We start from the raw sequence: 19,427 nt of genomic DNA on the forward strand, positions 1-19,427 counted from the left end.
GGCGGGGATCGGCGCCGGCGGCCCCGCCTCCCCTCTCCGCCCCCGGGCGGGCTTCAGGCCTGCCGCGCTGCCCCTGGCCGCCGGCGGTAGCGGCAGTGCTGGCGGTCGCGGTCGCCTTCCGCCTCTCACCGGAGCCAACGGCCGCTGGCTCCGCCTCTGCGCGCGGAGCGACTCGCCGGCCGGCCGCGCCGGGCTCGGTGAGGACGGGCGGCGGCGGGGAGGGTGGCGGTGGAGGGCCCGCGGCGGGGGCCGTGCATTCTTCCGCCCGCGGGGCCGGGGACGCGGCGGCTGCAGAGAGCCGCTCCCGGGGCCGCCGGGCGGGCGGGGAGGGAGCTGCCGGCTCGCCGGTAAGGTCCGCGCCGCCCCTCCGGCGGGGCTCGGGGCGGGTGGCGGAGCCGTTTCCTCGGGCTGGGCCAGTGAGGCCGTTCCCGGCTGCTCCCCGAGGTAGCAGGGGAGGCCGCGGGCGGAGCCGCCCGGGGCCGCTGGCGGGCGAGGGCCCCGCGGGACCGCGGCGGTGTGCCGGGGCGGCTGCAGGTCTCTCTTGGGGCGGCGGGAGGTCTCTCTTGGGGCGGCCGGCGGCTCCGTCCAGACGGGCACGGGCGGCGCTGGGCAGAGGCGGGGTGTGCCCGATGCGGAGCGGGTCAGGCACCGTGACGCGCGGTGGCCGGCAGGTAGGTTGCTGGTCGTCTCGCAGCGCCAATTAACATCGGTTACGCGTCCTGCGAGCGGCTGAGCAAACACAATGAGATCTGCAGGCGCACTTTTCGGCCGAACTGTTTGCCGCCAGAAACATCCCCCGCCCCGATCACCTTGAGCAGAAGTTTATTTACTGGCTTTCTCCATAGGGTGTGGCAACCCAGGGAGATAGGACTGAAAGATACTGTTAAAAAAAAAAAAAAAGAAGTAATAGCTTTCAGGGTTGTGGGCTCGCAGTGTGGGGAAGACGAGGTGTTTCGAGTCCCCTGTGTTTAAGCTTTGCGATGGAAGTCCAGTGTTTGCCTATGATTTTTGCTTCAGCCTTTCAGGTAGGCATCACACGGTGTGCTGTAAGGAGCTGGTGCTCGGCCTTGTGTAAGAGGGACATCTGCAGTCGAGTGTTGTGGTTGAACTGACAAACCTGTTTATATAACTAAAGAAAAAAAATATTTTAAAGAGGTATAGGTTGCTATTCCTGCTTTGCATTGTCTGAGTAGTGTAGTTGAAAGAATTACCTAACCTATTCCATCTGCAAAGGTGGATGGAAATGTGAGAAAAAAGACAAGTACCCTACCAATACTTCTTTATCAACTTTCTTCATATGCTCTGGAAAATATGCTTCATATGCTCTTGGTATTGGTGAAAACTAGAAGCATCAGGTAGAACACGAGCAGATTTTCCGCTGAAGCGCTGGATATGCTTCAGAAGCTCATAGGAATGCTGGAGGTTGTTTTCCTAGAAGTTGTTACGAGGTTGACTCAACTCTTTCTAGGAGCTCTGTGGTAATGTCGGGCCTTTCCCTGCTCTTAACTAGCCTCCTGGGATGACTTAAAAACAGAACAAAACAAAGCCAGCTCATCATGACTCCTGGTAAATATTTTCTAGCTCTTGCATCTGAGAATCACGGGAGTAAAACTTGTCACTAACATCAAAAGCTCCTAACAGGGCTCTTATTGCCCGATTTCCTTGAATTAACCAGCCAGTGTCCCAAAACATTTAGCTAGACATTCCTGGCAGAGAAAGCGGATTTGTGTTAATGATCACTTTTATATTGCTGTCCACAAAATTAAACCCTTTACTCTCGGTAGCTGTGCCAGTATAAAAGTTCCCCTGAGTCTCAAATCAAAGCCTTAGCCGATGTGCTGAGGTAGTTCTGAAGGTGTTTATCAGGAACCGTTAGTTCACTGTCGTCTTGTAGCTCACTGCAGTGAGTCAGGTGGCGCTTCGAAGTTAAAGGATGAAGCCTTCTTTGTAGTTCAAGCTTAGACAGTATTTTTTTTTTTTCGGGAAATAGCATATTGTCTGATGTTTTGGCAGAAAAAAACATTACAGCATGCTTCATATCAAGTCTGTTATGGAGTGTTGTGGTTTCCTGCTTCATAATAGTTAAAATTGTTTCTCCAGTTCATTGATTTGCCAAATTTTTAGAAGAACTTTTATTTTGTCATTTCGGTTCTGTTTTCTACTTAAAGCACAGATGCTTTTTTTTTTCTCCTCCCCCTTCCTACCGCTCTTCAACAAAAATAATTGTAGATCAGTAAAATACTCTGATCTGCAGGAGGCTGTCCTTCAAACACTGGCTCTTTAAAAGCCAGCAAGTTATTGACTTATGTGTTTTCTGCAGGTAGTAGAATATTTTTGTATGTGTTTCTAAAAATTACACAAAACAATGTTTCCCAGCTCTTTTGCTTGCCTTTTTTGGTGAGGAGAAATGATCAAAAGGGGCCTGTTGTGTTTGCTTAGTCACCTCTGATGGAGTAGAGGTGTGATGGTGCACTTGGCCAGGTGAGGGTGTATGATCCTCAGGCAGTCCTTCTTGCCAGGCCTTTTGCCCGTAATGGACCAGCTGAGCTGCTTACTACAACCTTCTGAGCCACCACCTGGGTCTATTGACTTTTGGCTGTGGGTTGCAAACAAGGGAAGTCGTTTCTTAAGTCCTGTATGTGCTGAGCTTGCTCAGTTTCATTTGCTGCCACCATGAGCAATGCATCAGTGGGTTGGAGATGTGTGACTTTGTCACGGTGTTTGTGGTCTCTCCTGGTCCTAATCAATGCAATAATTAACCTGTTAGTTTGATGTTGAGCCTTTCTTGTCTTTGTTGAAGACTAATAATCAACAAGTGGGCACAGGAGGGTGATCAATACTCCCCACCCACTAATTTAAAAGGAGTCAGGAGGGAGGGCTGAAGACAGCAAAGAAAGAGTAAAGGGAGCAGAAGGCCAAGAAGGTGCCATTCAGCTATCTTATTTCCTAGAGCAGCTCATGCTTTGCTAAGCCTCACTATGAGGGCTTGTGAGAAACTGTAGAGCCTGCTGGTGACTCTTAAGAAGAGGAAAGAAAAAAAAAAAGACAAGGAAAAATGGTGAAAACACACATTACGGTTGTTAGCGTTAGATGATTGCTATTCTTTGCCTTCATGAACTGATACTGGGCACTAATAAAAGGAAGCTGTTGCTTTGCAGCAAATTGGACTTCAAAACCTGCCAGGAGATCTTCTGCTGTATTATTAGTAATCAGGGACATAGGAGACTGTCCATTGATGTTGTTGGTACAGGTCATTGCTACTTTGGTGAAAGTAGCACTTGCAGCTTGATGACTATTGTCCCTTCTAGGAGCAAAGACCAGTAAGGAGCTTTTGCTCTTCCAGTGGATGCTACAGATCTGTCTGAAGGGACACACTAACAAGATTGCTGAAGTAAGTGATCTTACTTTTTTTTTTTAAAAATTGGAAATATGGAAGCTGTTTTATTATCTGTAGTCTGGTTCATCCTGAAGCACCACAAGTAGCAGCATCGGTGCAACTGAAGATGTAGAAATGGGGAAGAAAATGGGGTTGGGGAAAATGTAAACTTCTTAACCTGTCTTTGCCACTCAAAGTATTTCTAAGCTATACTTGTACTGTTACAGCCACAGTTTTTCGAAGGACTCTAGTACATTCCCATTGTGGACAGGAAGTGGATTTTTGCTTTTTTGCACATTTGATTGCTAGACACTACTAGGATCTTTCTCACTATTATTCGTTTCTGATAAACAATGAGAGTTGTAAGTTCTCAACAGTTTTGAAACTGCAAAGGGCAGTGAAAATGTAAACCAAAAAAAGCTGTAGGATTTTACGCTTGGAGGAATTGCAAGGAAGATCATTTAATGAGTGGAAGCATTGCTAATGTAACTTACAGTATACAGGAAACTGCACAAATCAGCAGAGAAGAAAGGCATTATCACAGATGTACTTTTTTTAAAAAACATTCCTGTGGTCTTGAAGCTAGTAACATGCCTTATTGCTGGTATAAATGGTCTCCATAAAATGCAGATATGCCAAAGAGCTCTTCTAGTATGTGTTTGTGAAAGATTACTATTATTCTCCATGACTGAAGTTCAATTAACTTCTTAATTTGCACTTCAGCCAGTATTCTGTACATAGACTGCAAACTTTTCTCCTGTTAGTAGTCATTAGGTGTTGAATGGTTGTAGAGCAATACTTTTAAAAGGAGATATCTACAGCTACTGGAGATGTAAGATAGTTCTATGTGCCTTAGAACTTGGAGGGAACTTGGAAATTCTTCAGAGATTGAGGCATATGTCATGGTTTCTCTGCCTTTCACAGTTGTTTCCATGAAGTGTGGTGGTAAGTAGAAATCTGCAGCTGTAGCATAGGGGTGTAGGTATTTTCTAAAAAATGTCATTCCATCCAAGAAAAAGCAACTTTGGACTCCGCTTTATTGTTAGCTGACCTCTTCCATCATAGTAATACAACTAGAAAAGCATGAGCTATAGATGTATACTTATAGGTATATATTTCAATTATGTACATGAACTATACTACAGAGGCAAGGACATTCCCACATAAAGGAGTCTGATGATAGTATTAGGAAAGTTTTCATCTGTACATTTCTGAATAGAATATTCGGAGATGTTAATTTGTGTGATGAATCCGATCCCTGTTACTAATGCCTTTTCCCTGCAAATCTTCTGATTTTGTGTTAAAAATTACTTTCTCATGCTTATGGCTGTTAGTCAAAAGTGAACATAATTTTTGCCCTGAGGAGCATAAGCAATAAATGCTTGGTTGATACCATCAAGCAATCAAATACAATCTTGAAGATTTCGTTTTGTTCTGAACAGTGACATCTCTCTTGCTGATGTTGATATGTTGCTTGGTATCGTGGAGAACTAGAATTTTAAAACTCCTTGTGAAGCATGGCTCTTCCAAATGCCTGGTGTCTGTGGTGCTTGCAGAAAATTCACTTTTATCTCTTTGAGCTCAGTTTTGATGCTGCTTATGACAAACTCTGATTTTTCTGTATCTAACACTTCTGATTGTTGATATGTGGCATGGTGTTTATCTATATTACCTCATTCCTGGTGAGAGGAACGGTTTCTTTCCTGCTGCCCTTCTGGCTGTGACCACAATTCCCATGACTCTTGCAGCAGTGTTGCTGGGTGCAATCCTATAGCTGTAGGACTGTGGATCAGGTCCATTGCCAAGTGCCATGGAGTGCTTTTTCCTTGTTTTTTGATTTTTGTACTATCTCTGGGTGAGTTTTAAAATTGAATTATATAATTGTAATTTCTCCACTGCAGAATTTTGAATTTCCCTCCAAGTTTTAAGGCACATTCAGAGACTGAAGCGCATTTCATGGTTTCTCTGTGTTTCACTGTTGTTTCCATGAAGTGTGATAAGTAGAAATCTGCAGCTGTAGTCCTGCCTCAAATATCCCTATTGAAACATAATTTCAGATTTGTAACATAAATATTAAAATTGCCATGACTGATATATCAATGGAAATGTGTGAGAAAGCAGCAGAAGAAATAGCAGACCAAGAGTTAAAAGAATGACCTGCGTTGGCAGTGAAAGAGCACCATTTCAAGGACACAGTTTCCAGCAATAAAATGGGGGAATGTGGTGAGTGCAAGGGTATGTGGAAGGTGAGAGCATCTGCTTCATTAAGGTTATCTGATCGAGGACCTTTTCAGTGCAAAAGGAGATAATAAGGGGGAAGGAATAAACCAAATGTTCAGAGACACAAACCTGACAGACAAACAATACTGGGGATAATAACAAGAAGCAAACCTTCTCAGCTACGCTAATTGATGGGAGTGTGTGGGATGTGAGAGTGTTTATTTCAGCAAAGTTATCTGATCATGGACCTTGTCAAATGGGATTATAGGGAAAAGAGGGAAGCAATAAAGAAAACTTGAGAGACAAACTTGACAGCCAAATGTGAAGGAAACAGAAGAAACAAACCTCATCAGTCTTGCTAATTGATGGGCCATTGAGAAACTGTAGGCAAACCTTGACTTTTAAACTGGTGAGAGTGCAAACCTATGAGTCCCAGGTGTGGGTGGGAGGAAGAGGATGGTGGAACTATGCAGAGGGGGAACAGATAGAAGAAGGTGTAAAAAGGGTCAGTTGTATGTAAACTGTGGCTGGTCAGAAGGTCTGTCTGACTGAGCCCTATGCCTGATCCCTGCAGCCAGCCCTATCTTCTTAACTCCTTTCCTAACTATCTGTCTGCATAGTCTCACTCTCTATCCCTTGTGTGTGAGTGCTGCAAGGACTAGGTGCCAGCTACTGAGGAGACTAGTGTGAGTTGATAACTGGGCCAGCAAGTGGAGTCAGACTGGAGGTGTAGGCACCCCTGGGCCATGGTGCCAGCAACTGGAGCGAGAGGGTGTTTGTGTCAGTAGTTGGAAGGACCATAGCTCTCAGGAGTGTCTCCACAGGTCCCACAGACTGTCTGTCTGGAGCGCCAGCTACTGGGGGGACAGATGTGAGTGGATTTGGTGCCAGCAACTGGGGTCAGACTGGGGTGTGGTGCCAGCAATTGGAGTGAGTGGGGGCCTCACCAGGGTGAGTGGAGTGAGGGGCTTGGCGCTGGTGGCTGGAGAGGGACTGTGAGTCCCAGCCTGTGTGCCCAATGCTGGCTACTGGTGAGGGTGTGTGGGGCATATCTTCCCCAAATTGGGTGTGTGGGGTTTGCCTGTATAATTTCCTAGCAGACTTCAAGGCAGACTAGCTGGTGGGTAGGAGGCCCTGGGTCCAGGTAGGGGTATCGGATGGGCAGAGGGTGCGTGCTGGTATTTAGGGGGATCTGTGAGCATGGAGTGCTTATGAAATAAGTGTATGAGTGTGTGCATCTGTTTGCTAGTGAGCATCAAGCTGGACCAGCCAGCAAGTAGGAGATCCTTTGAAGTGGGTAAGAGGGCCTGGGATCCATGCAGGGGTACTGGATGGGCAGAGGGGCTGTACCAGTACTTGAGGGATCTGTGAATGTCTGTGTGCTTGTGACTGTAGAGAGTGGGGGCGTGTGGGTTTTGAGACATTCAATCCTGACCAGCCAAAGAGGAGGAAAGGGACTTGTCTGTCTATACTTTCAGCCTCGCTACTGGTTGAACCTGCAAACAAGAAAGCAGCAGCAGCTGTGTCCATGGCCCTGCAACGGAGGCACCTGGGTGGGCTCCAGCCTCAGGGCAGGAGGAACCACCAAGCCACAGAGCTGCTGGAGGTGGTCACTTACCGCATCCCTCAACAAGCACTGGGGCTATGCTAATGAGATAATTTGAAGAGGATCATTTTGATGGGTTTTGTTTTAATGGCTGTTGCTTGAACTGAAAAATCTCTGTCCTGTTTCTTCTTCTGTTCTGAAAATGTCCTGTTTGTTCTGAGCGCTCTTCCTGCTGTGCTAGATTTGGGCCCTGAGGACTTTGAGAATGAAGTGCGTTCACTTAAAAAAAAAATAATCCCCAAATAAACAAAAAAACCCACTAACAAACTGACTCGGAAATATTGTTGGATAATACTGAATAAAGTCACATTAAAAGTCCTGGTGGTTGGAGGAGACAATGCTAAGAACGCAAAGGAAGGCTGGGAGGAAGAGCCTGATTCAACATGAAGTTCATGGGCATAAAACTAAAATGCGCCCATCCAATAACCGTTTTTGTAACACTCATCTGTAGCAGCAGATGGCATTAGGACAGCAAAGCCAACAGGTGAAAGTGAGAAATACACTGTTGGAAATGGTGGAATGGGAATCTGCAGAGAGAAGTGACTAGTCTTCATATGCTTAAAGTTACTGTAACTACCTTGTGATTGACTGTCAATCTGAGATATAGGTAATTTCTAACGAATTATCTCCTACGTAACTGCTAAGAATCCTTGTGGCAAGAAAACCCCTGTGTGCTCATGCTGCTGTGACGTCTAAAATACAGTTATAAACAGAGGAAAATGAGAATTCTTGGTGTGTATGTTCTCTTTCCTTTGGGCACATGTTTGGTTGATTCAGGCTGTCTTGTATCACAGGTGCAGGTCTGCCAAGCTGCTCTAATCTTTCTATGATACCGTATGTCAAACATACTGAATTCATTTTAAATGCTTCTGGTTAACTGAGACTGGCTGCTAGAAGTCCAGAAGCAGAAATGGGGGAGCAAAGTTGTGCTGGCCTGCAGCTGAACTTTTGTCCTTTCAGTTCTTGGAAGCTTATGTTTGCTGAACTCCATGTCACAGAGAGGTGGGAAACAACCGAGATCAGAGTGGCTGGCGTTGAAATACTTATGTTTGGTGTTTAGAGTTTTGGTCCAATTAAAGGAAGCTTTTAATAATGAATAAGACTATTTTATAACTGTTGTGAGTGCCACAGTTACGCTTGTTGCAGGGAAGATTTAGACCACTTAAAGAACCACCACCAAAGGTAACAGCAAAAGTGGTTTTATGGAAGTAAGATGTTGTAAAAGTGAGGCTTAAGAAGGTCCAAGGGCAAGGTTCAATCTATTACTTACTGTACAGAAGATGTAATAATAATTCAAAAATACAGATACAAGATCTTAATGTCGTATGATACAAGGTTATGTGCGGTATCAGTCACAAAAGACCTGCAGTTGGTAAGGGGTCTCTCAGCCTCGAGGAGTAACTGAGAGGCATCCCAACTCAAGGGGAGATCACCACCGTGCAGCCAGCTGCTTAGCGGGGAGAGCTCAAAAAAAGTCTCACTCAGGCTGTCATATTTATGGAATAAAGTGGTTGGCTCGTAGTCAAATTATGTGCGATGGACAAGGTAAGCATGAGACTCCTTGTACCCACAACTTCATTTGTTCCTTGACAAATTAGTCTGGAAAGAACCACCTGCTATTCATGTGTTAATCGCATGACTGGTGTTCCCGTTTCCCAGCTCACATGCATCAAAGCTCACCGTGTCACCCTGTTCCTGTGTGGGTTTTCAAAGAACAGGTTGGAACTAGAGAAGTTCTTGACCTGGTCATGGCCTAGACCTTTACTTCCTTGGGAGCCTGAACCAAACTATCACTAGTTTGGTCAAAGAGTCGAGTGCATCTGTCATACTCCACCCTGTGACTACAGTCAATCCACTTTATTGACTCAGTGGTAGTACAGTTACCTCTTGCCTCTGTGTCATAAATATGCAGCGTATTGCAGATTGGTGGTAAGGGTACAGTTATTTGATGCGTTGCTTAGCTTAAGCGTTACAATTAATGCTAATTATATACCATTGCACATACAGAATCAGTTGATTGCATATGTTTTACATGTTGGATTAATGTAATTTGTTTCATTATTTGCCCAGCTTTGATATACAGAATGATTATAAGCAATAAACACAATGAAGTCAAAACTAACAAAACTGCAACTATGTAACATCAAATTCAAAGCTCGAGTTGCTGTTGGTGACCATTCAAGATCATAAACATACACAGCTGTTGCCGACATAGATGAGTACTGTCTCAGCTTGTTTGTTGGAGCATACTGAGAAATGTCAGACTCCCCCAGGGGAATTCCCTTCACACATGAGCCCCATCCTAGATCAGGGATGCAAGCTTCAATGTCTACCTATTTTCTTCCTTTATTTCTCTGCCAGGCCTGTTGTCAATCCATGGGATGGATCACAGATCCGTTTTGGTGTAAAGCCAGATATATGATAGGGTAGATTTGTTCAGGAGTAGCATCTCCTATAGTCAATACATAGGTAAAAGCTAAGTCTGTGTTTGCATTATATGTAAAGCTTACCAAGAGCTGCCAGGCTTGCAGGTGTCGTTTGGTGTCAGTGGCATCATTCTGGACAACTTTTATGAGTTTTAGCAGGTGGGATTCTGCTGTCACCTTCTCTGAAGATTCCAGCTAATGCAGTTTGCACCTTTGGTTGGGCTTGAAGGCAGCTCAGAGCTGAGGAAACATTTGCTTGGATTACCCCAAAAGGTTTAGTAATAACGTGCAATTACTGCGTTTTGGACATTCCCATAAAGGTAGAGTGTGTGTCAACCACTGTCCTAGTCCCAACTTAAGTAATGATAACTGTAAGGGAAAGTGAAGATTTTGCAGTGAGGTAGTCATTGTGTCTAGCTTATTGGCTGAGGCTTCTGCATCCATACCGTTGAGCACTCCAAATAGCCTGTAAGGTCTCTATGTGTGTGTATGTTCTACTGAGGTAGGGTACAGCTGTGGAGCCAGGCTAGCTATCCTTCCTAAGTGGTAGACAAGAAGGGGGGGGCATACTGAGTTCAGTCTAGATACATTGGTTAGCAGTGTTAACTGTGCCTGTTTTAAGGACCAGTTCGGATCCAAAAGTAGCTGTTGCATATGATTTTTTCCAAATCATGTAAGGACCTGTTTGTCCAGAGGAGGGCCACGAAGATGATCGGGGGGTGGAACACCTCCCCAGTGAGGACAGGCTGAGAGAGTTGGGGTTGTTCAGCCTGGAGAAGAGAAGGCTCCAGGGAGACCTTACAGCAGCCTTCCAGTACTTAAAGGGGACCTACAGGAAAGATGGGGAGGGACTTTTTGCAAGGGCATGTAGTGATAGGATGAGGGGTAATGGTTTTAAACTGAAAGAGGGTAGATGTAGATTAGATGTAAGGAAGAAATCCTTTACTGTGAGGGTGGTGAGACACTGGAACAGGCTGCCCCAAGAAGCTGTGGATGCTCTCTCCCTGGAAGTGTTCAAGGCCAGGTTGGATGGGGCTTTGAGCAACCTGGTCTAGTGGAAGGTGTCCCTGCCCATGGCAGGGGAGTCGGAACTAGATGATCTTTAAGGTCCCTTATGACCCAAACCTACGATTCTAATCTATACTTTGGTAACAATGGAGGATGGAGTTGAGGGTGAGTTAGGAAGAATAGTTGGAGGGCTGGCTGCGGTGAGCTCAGGAAGGGAAGTACCAGTGGGACTCAGACAAGAGAATAGTATTAAACTTCCAGTGATTAAAGCCTTAACCTAAAGGCACACAATGTCAACAGGGTGAGAAGGTATAAGGGACATGCCACAAAAGGGTTGGTGCAGGCACGTGGTGCACTGTTGGACCAGTATAATGTCTGCTAGTATTTCCATAGGGCTGGCTGTGGGTGGCTAACTGCTGAAAGAGAGCAGTTCTTCCCCACTTGGGCCTGTGTCACAGGCCTGTGTGACACTTTGTGCCATGTCTGAAGCAAGATGTATTTCATAGCGTGCTGCAACCCTGACTAAAGCTTTAGCAGCAGGATGACCCCAACACTTGTGCAACCAGAGAGCTGCCACGGTGGTTCTATGGTCCAGGTTGGAGGCTTGGGTTAAAGCTTCCTCAATTTCATCTGCTACTATTGGACTGTAGTTGGCTTTATCATAGGTGTCAGTGTTTGCCACCACTGCCACCCCTCTGATCACAGCAGTGACATCTGCTTGGGCATTCCTTATGGCCTTGGCCATGGGACAAGCAGAATGGGAATCAACATGGCTGACAGCCAAAGCATATGAGGGAGCATAGTCTTGTATTTCTTCACAAGGAAGTCAGCCCCAAATTTCCCTGGTGTGGGTGCAGAAGGAGTGTGCTTTCCAAGAGGGAGGCCAGTGGGTGCACCCAGCAAAAACAGCCCAGGAGTCGATGTAGACCTGGTCGTCAGAGGAGTGAATGACTAAGCAAAGGGCCAGGAGTTCAGCCATCTGGGCACTATCATGGCAATCAGGTGTGACAGCTTGGTCATCTGCAGTATGAACAGCAGTGGCATGCCCAAACCAGGCATTATGGTGAAGGATTGTGGAGGCTTCTGTAAACCAGACATCCTTCTGTGGGACATTGAAAGGATAGGCTTCTGTAATAGGTGAGTCTGAGCGATCATCTGTAGCTGGAGGAGAGGGAGGTGAAAATTGTATGGTTGGGGCCTAAAGGTTGGATTCTGATGGCAGAGATACGAAGAACCCAACATTGAATGGTAATGGGTCGTGCATGTCCTTCAGGGAAAGGAATGTGTGAAGGACATTGCGAAGAATAGGTTGTAAAACTCTTCAGTGTAAAGAGGTGATCGACAAGGAGTTTGTCAATACCAGAAAGGGCAAGGAAGGTGGCATGTAAAGCGTGCTCCCATTCCCCATCCGAGGTTTGCGCATCTTTCCACCCCTTGCTGCCAAAAGGGATTGGTTTAGGGGTAGAGTCCTTGGGACCTGTTTCCTGGAACAGTCAGCACCAAGCCGTGTTCACTGTGCTTGACCCTGCGTTCTAGTCCACCAGTAGGAGTGAGGGGTCCCAAATACCAATACTGTTGAATACTTTTAGGAGAAGGGTTAGGGCCTGTTGGTGACTCATGTTCCAGTCCCAGGTGGAATGTGTGCACAGCAAGGAATAGAGAGGATGGCCTAGCTGACTAAAAACCGGGTCTTGTCATGACAAAAGTTTAAAGAGCCTAGGAGACTCTGATGTTTGTATTTGGAGGAGGGAGTAGATTGAGTAAAGAAAACAGATTGCAAGACACTTTCAGGAATACCTTTGGTACTGGCATACAAGAAGACTCCTTTAAAAAGAACCCCAACACCTTACATTCTGTGTAGGACCCTGGCATTTACCAGGAGGAATATAAAGTTCCTGGTGTTCTTTGAGGGCTGAAATTGAGGATCATATTTTGTGCAACAGATTCCCATCTATGTCTGCTAGGAAAATGTCGTCAATATACTGGTGGTGAGAGACATCAGGACTGGGAGAAATTTCAGCTAATGTTGATGCTAAGATACCATGAGCAGTGGTAGGACTATAGCAATACCCTTGAGGTAAATGACTAAAGGTATAATGAATGCCATTCCAAGTATAAGCAAAGTGAGCTTGGTCATCCAAGTGGGTGGGACACTGGAAGAACATGTCGTTAATGTCTAAACCTGCTATGCATAGGTAAGAGGAAAGGTAAATGGCATTGTTTACTTTGGCAGCTATTGAGACTGCAGTGTGAGGCAGAGAGGAGGCAGAATTTATGCCTTGGTAGTCATTGGTCAGATGCCAAAACCCATTGGGTTTGTCCGCTGGCTGGATGGGGCTGTTAAAAGGGGAGTGGGTGCAAGTGAATACTGCCTATTTTTCCAGTTCTGTGAGAAGGGACATGATGAGTTTTGGGGCTTGCAGGTTCACAAGGTGTTAACAGCATGGATCACTGGAGGTAGGGAAGGTGCTTCTCGGAGTACCTGAACTAGGGCGGGGGTTGGTTCAGAAGTACCGGAAGAATGTACCTTCCCTTGAGCATTATGAAAGGTCTGGTTGGTCTCTGAGTAGTTCCATATGTGGAAGTAAAATAGCTAATGCCTTGTAGGCCTTTGCAGGCCTCTCTAGTTAGAAATATCTGTAGCGTTACCTAATGGCCTTACTGAGTAAGAGTGACCCAATTATTGAAGTGAAATACTTGTAAAAGGATGTACTGTCTGGAGCTTATCTGAAGTAATCCGTATGTCACCATTCTTTGGTAACTTACTACATCCTGCTTATCTGACATGTAGCTGTAGTTCTGTGAAAAACAAGTCGTGTAACCCAGAGGTATATAAACTCTGTCACTGCCTCAGCTGGGCAGAGTTTGTATTAGCAGAGGCCATCACTCTGCTGCTCTGTGTTGTCCCCTGTAGCTCCAGTAATAAACTGCTGCTGTTCAGACCTGACCAGAATTGCGTTTGAGTTACTCCACAAGGGAGGCTAGAACCTCCCAAAAACTGCAGATCCTCGGGCCATCTGTCTGTTAGGGAAGTTGCACTTGACTGACTGTGGGAAGGGCTGAAGGGGCTCCTGTGAACCCCTGGACTACTGCAGAGGGTGAGGGAAGTGGTCCCCTCCAGTGTGATCAACTGAAGGCAGAATTTTGAGTGCCCACGAGGACACACAAATGATGGTATCATTGATGGTGGCATCTACCTCTGGATGGGAAGTCCCTATAAGCTGCACCCTCCATGCCACCTGAGAGGGATCAGCAGGTTCTGACTGGCTCTCCTGGGGTGCTAATTGTATGTCTGATAAGTTTGGGTAACCAAGGGCTGGGGGTTTTTCAGTTTGCAGCTGATGAAGTGGTGGGAGGGGCAGTAGGGCCCTTGCTAAGGCTCTCGTGGGAAAAAGATGCGGCATGGGGGGTTGTTGGCAAAAGCAAGTAAAACGGGTGTTGGGACTCTGTGGGCTGCCTGTTTGGGAATGCCTGGGGCCAAACAGACTTTCCACACTTCAAGACACTTTGGGTCAGGGCCCCTTTGCACAGGCTTAGGGGGATTTTTAACTAACTGGACACAACGGCATTTGGTGGTAACTCTAGCTGCATCTTCACAGAGGAGGGAGGATGACAGAATGAGCATAGCAGAAACTAACTTTACTAATAGTTGGGACCATGTGGCACTGGGCACTGTGCCTGTAAGCCTAGTGCCTTGATGTTAATGGGCTCTGAGTGGACCAGGACCCTTTTTGACTGGTGGGTGCTGCTGGGCCTCAGAGGGATGACAGCCTGATAGGGCTTCATCTGGCACAGGGGCTATGTCTAAAGAGTGATTGATAACAAGCCAACCTGTACTTAATCCCAAATCTGTGGGACTGGCCCAGGGAATAGTCAGGGGCCCTTGGTCATCTTGGGGTCTTTATCTTTGAGCATATGCTAGTGATGCCCGAAAGATACAGTCTGTATTTTCTGCTGGAGTTTGTAGTTGGATTCCAGACCCTAAAGGAGGGTCCAGGCTTCTGATTCTGAAATTCAGATAGTATCCCTCCATCATGTGACATATTTGCAAGACAGGTTGAATAACTCACAGTAACAGATTTGTGAGAGCGCTCGCTTGATTTGGCTGGGTCTGTGCCTGTGAAAGAGCACATAAAGACACGGTTGTGATGCCTCCATTAGCATCATACTCAGTTTTAATAGTTGGTCTGATTCGTAAGTCCGGTCAGGCTTCAAGAAGGGAGAAATTTGATGTATAATTGTCTGAAGTCAAATTGGACCAAATATTTCTCTCCCAGTTGTCTTGATCAATATATAAAGCTTTATGTATTTTTGTTTCAGAAACTTCCTTTCAGGCAGCTTCCAGCCGCCTGTCAAGTTTTTCCTGGGCAGGCACTGCCACCACAGGGACCATGTGGCCCTCGTTTCTCCACAGTCACCTGAAGGCTTCTAACACAGGCAGTGGCAAGAGTCTTATCTATCCCAGCCCAAGTGTCCTGCTGGGCTTGAGATACTCCTTTCTGTAGGGAGACAACTTGGGCTTCAGCTGCATTCGAATGGTGCTCATTTCCAAGCATTTCTAAGACCATGAGCTAAGAGAAATAGGCAGGGTAACTTTCCCTTCATGCTTTTGTCTTTCTGACTCTCTCTAATCAAAGAAGGTAACAAGTCGTTCCCTCCGTAAGAGCATCTGGTGCCCCAAAACAGTCAGTTTAGGCACCTGCTGCAAGGCGGGGGCCGGTCATGATGCTGTGTACTTCATCCATCTGTTGACATGAGTGGAGAGGCTTGAGGCAGCCTGGTTGGGTTAGATTCAGGATATGGTAACAGACAGTAGACCAACAGCTTTCGGGTTAAACAGTTTATCTCAAAATAACAGTACAGTAACAAATATCAATCAGTAGTACACTTATCTGGGTCAAAAATGACAGTAAATCCACTAATTCACTAATACTGGGCTAAACTTAATTCAGTAAATCCAACTTAATCCAAAACTTAATATTGGGGTCTGCAAAGACTTGCATGAGCATCGTTATCAAGCAGGCCAGCAGGAATCAGGTCAGGGATTCTTCAGATGAGCGACTTGACGAGCCAAGGGGAATTAAAAATTTTCTGGTCGGACTGTCCCGCTTTTAGTTGCGTCACGAAAGTGCTATCTGGACTTGCTGACCAGACATCGCATCCCACCTCTGCTCCCCTCTGTGCCGTTTCTTTCCTTTGTGTGCTCAGAAATGCCATGTAATACAATACTAACCCCTCACTTCCACCCCTTCCCTATGTGACTCAGTGGGGGAAAGCGTGGTCATCGTGTCCTGGCTGTGTGATGCCAGGACTGATGTCTGTGCCACACCCCCCCCAAGGGTGTCAGCTGCAGAGACGAGTTTGGTCATGAAGTCTCTTTGTCTATAGTTTCTCTTTGAAATGGAAATACTGTGTTCTTTTCAGGAATTGTAAAAACTCAAATGACTGAAACTGAAAAAACAGGGGAATGGAAGGAGAGTTTGTAGGGCTAAAGCTGGATGTTGCCCCAGAGAACTGATGTCTCTTCTGGTTGTGCTACAGAGTTCTCGTGGGAAGATATGAAAGTGATGCAACTAAGTGCATTGCAGATGTTGCTAGCCTTGTATATTTTGTGAGATTTTGTGCAGAGCTCCAGCTTGCTCCCGGGCGATGCACTGGCTCACAGTCCTGAAGTCAGATCCGAAGCAGCAAGGGTGAAACGGGAGGGGTTGCCCAGCCGTGCCTGAGGGTGAGTGGGCAGGAGTCTTTGGCAATAAAGAAAAGTAAATGGGCTGGGTGGGCAGTCAGGCTCAAGTGCTTCTGGATCAATTGGACCCTCTTTGCTGGCAGCTCAGGGATCCCAGCAGCTGTGATGGATGTGGGCTGGGGATGCATCATGGTGCAGTTCCCCTTCCAGGCACGGTACCACAGTCTCCTTCGGGGACAAGTGCCTGGAGTGAGCTAGGAAAAGCTGTTCGTTGCTGAAAGAGTTGTTAGCTGCTGATGGCCCTGTCCTGAGTGGCCTTTCCAAGGTAATGGCTCTCTGGTGTCTCCCTTTTGTTCCGAGGAGAAGCAGCCATCTCCCAGTGCCCAACTCGGCCCGGGACTGACAGCAACCCCGATTCTCTGCTGGTGCTGCCCCAAACACCGCTTCCAAGTGAAGAGCCCCTTTCTGTTAACGCATGTAAACCTGAAGAGGCTTCATAAGAATGAGTGTAAGTTTCTCCCATAAATATGGGGTCTCCACAGAGCAGAAGAGCGAGTGAGAGACAGAAGTGGAAGAAAAGAAGGGTGGCAGCAGAGCAGGCGTGTGCAAATGCCCCCCCAGGGAGCTTGACTCCACTCACCACCAACTTAAGGACAGGTATAAATTCTGCTCACTTAACTCATATGAGAACGTGAAGCTGGCTCGTTCTCATTCTCGCTCCCTTTCTTTCTCTCTTCCTAACACTCGGAGACTTCAGTCTTTAGTCACTTGTCCTTTGCTGTAAGTTTCTTGAGAGTGGAATTGGATAATCTCCCAGGTTCTGGGGGACCCTTTGTCAGAGGAATTCCCGAGGATGCAGCCCCTATTTGACAGAATAGAGAGTTGCTAAATTGACAAAGGACTGACTAAAGAGATGCTGCTTTGTTCGTAGTAGAAATCCTGTTTTACCAGTAACGATTTTGAAGGAGCCCTGTAGCAAACTGTGTATGCTTGTACGTTCATGTTCCTGTATTTTATTTTCTGTCAAATAAGACCCTGAATTTGACTATCATGATTTGTGTCTCACTGGGAATTTGGACCTTAAGCCTGTGTGCTTGCTACCCAGGACCTTGGAGATCCCAAATGTGTAGGCACCTGTGAGGAGACATCCAGACCAAGTAGGGCCCTGGGCTTGCCCGGCAACAGTGAGATGACACTGCTAGGTGGTGACAGCAGAAAGCGCTGAGGAGGGTGATGTATAAACTGCTCCCTAGGAGCCCTGATTGGGGCACTCCTGAGGAATGGCTGGCCTGCGCCTTGATCTCCCTTTACTTGGGACGCTGGGTGAGGATGCTTTCCTGGGAATTCAGTGATACCTATTAGGTAGATTATAAGGAATTTGGAATAGAAGCAGAGTAGTCCTTGCTTGCAGAGTGGTGTAATTGTTACCTACTTAATGAGTGCCATATCCCAATAAATCTCACTTTGTGCCTTGGAACCTCATTCCTTCAAGGGGTAGATAGCAGCAGAGGGTCTGACAGCGACAGCACCATTTGAACTAATTTCCCCACACCAGTTTCATTTTTGCACTCTGAGTGTACGTGTAGCTCTTAGTCACATGCACAAGCCCTACATGTAGGAGTAGTGCCTAGAGGGAGACTGCTTTTTAATGCCATTGTACTGGGTGTTCAGGTTAACAGTTTACATGAGTAAACTCAGAAAAGTTAAGTTGAAGATACTCTCAGTTAAGTTGAAGATGCTTATTCTTAGTTTATGTTCCTAGTTTTTTATATGTATGTATAAATAAACTTTTATGTCCAGATTGATTTAAGAAAAAAAAGTGGGAGCTCAAAACACAGTTTTAACTTAAATTCCCACATGTAGGTGAAATGCATAACACCGTTATCAGCAAAGCATATTGGCTTGAATGTGATGCCATGTGCAGTTACCTCCAGGCTCAAGCCAGATCCTATTTGGCCAGCTAAAAACACAGAGCAAGCTTAGGTCAGTCTGTACTTAGCCAAACAGACAAGGCTCAATACCTAAATGGAAATAAGTAGTATTTTTAGTTAACCCTTACATTTAAATCATCATCTTGCAAACTTGAGGCGGATGAACTACTTTTATTCACATTGCTTTCTATGCCATGCACTACTTCCTGAGTATTTCTGTCCCTGATTAATTTATTTATACTTGTGTGGTGTGGGGAAATTGTTGTAGGACAGTCTCAGTGCTGTCTGCATTCTCTATCGGCTTGTCCCAGGGCAGCCATGGTGCTGCAGCACAAGGATCAATTTGTAGCGGTCGATACCTTTAATGCCTTCAGCACGCTGAATTTCATCACGGTGTGCTGGGACAGTCGATTGATTAGCATGGAGGTGGTTATGCCAGGGAAAAAGGTGAGCCCTTAATTCAAGTATCTGTTATCTAAAACTAATAAACAGTAGTTCTAAATAAAGCATATCAGCCATGTGCTTTACAGCTCAATGCTGTTTGCAGCCCTGTACTGGGTGTGGCTGTGATGGAGTTAATTTTCTTCACAGCAGCTGGGTTTTGGATCTGTGGCTAAAACAGTATTGGTAACTCACCAGTGTTTTGGTGATTGCTGAGCAGTGCTTGCACAGCATCAAGGCCTCCTCTGTTTCCTGCTCTGCCCCCCCCAGCAAGTGGGGTGAGAGTAGGCAAGAGGCTGGGAGGGGACACATCCAGGACAGGTGACCCAGGTTGGCAAAAGGGAATATTCCATACAGTATAACCTCATGCTCACCAATAAAAATAGGTGGATGAAGAAGGGAGGTTTGGCTTCCAAGGTGGCTGTTGCTCAGAGACTAGCTGGGTATCAGTCTGCTTGTGGGCGGTGGTGGGTGATTTCCTTTGTGTTTCTTGTTTCCACCCCCTGCCTCCCCTTTCCTTTACCTGTTAAACTCTCTTTATCTCAACCTTTGAGTTTTCTCACTTTTTGTTCTTCCAGTTTTCTCCCCTGTCCTGCTTGGGGGTGAGCGAGTGGCTGCATGGGTGCTTGGCTGCTGGTTGAGGTCAACCTGCCACAAGCCCTGCTACAGTTACACCAGAGGAGTCGAGATCCCATGGACCTGTCCTGATAGGTAACTGGAGGGAGGCCAGCCC

The 19,427-nt window shown here is 46.3% G+C and overlaps 1 protein-coding gene across 1 annotated transcript in view; it reads left to right on the forward strand.

Annotated features, from left to right (window-relative positions):
• The first annotated feature begins 3,024 nt into the window (after positions 1–3,024).
• Positions 3,025–19,427, forward strand: part of RESF1 (retroelement silencing factor 1) — a 30,684-nt gene continuing 14,281 nt past the window's right edge. The window contains exon 1 of the mRNA XM_050895405.1: positions 3,025–3,391. The gene's annotated coding sequence lies outside the window, so the exon portion shown is untranslated. The remainder of the gene's footprint in view (positions 3,392–19,427) is intronic.

The sequence above is a fragment of the Gymnogyps californianus genome, chromosome 1 (genome assembly GCF_018139145.2).
Source record: "Gymnogyps californianus isolate 813 chromosome 1, ASM1813914v2, whole genome shotgun sequence".
Lineage (NCBI taxonomy): Eukaryota > Metazoa > Chordata > Aves > Accipitriformes > Cathartidae > Gymnogyps > Gymnogyps californianus.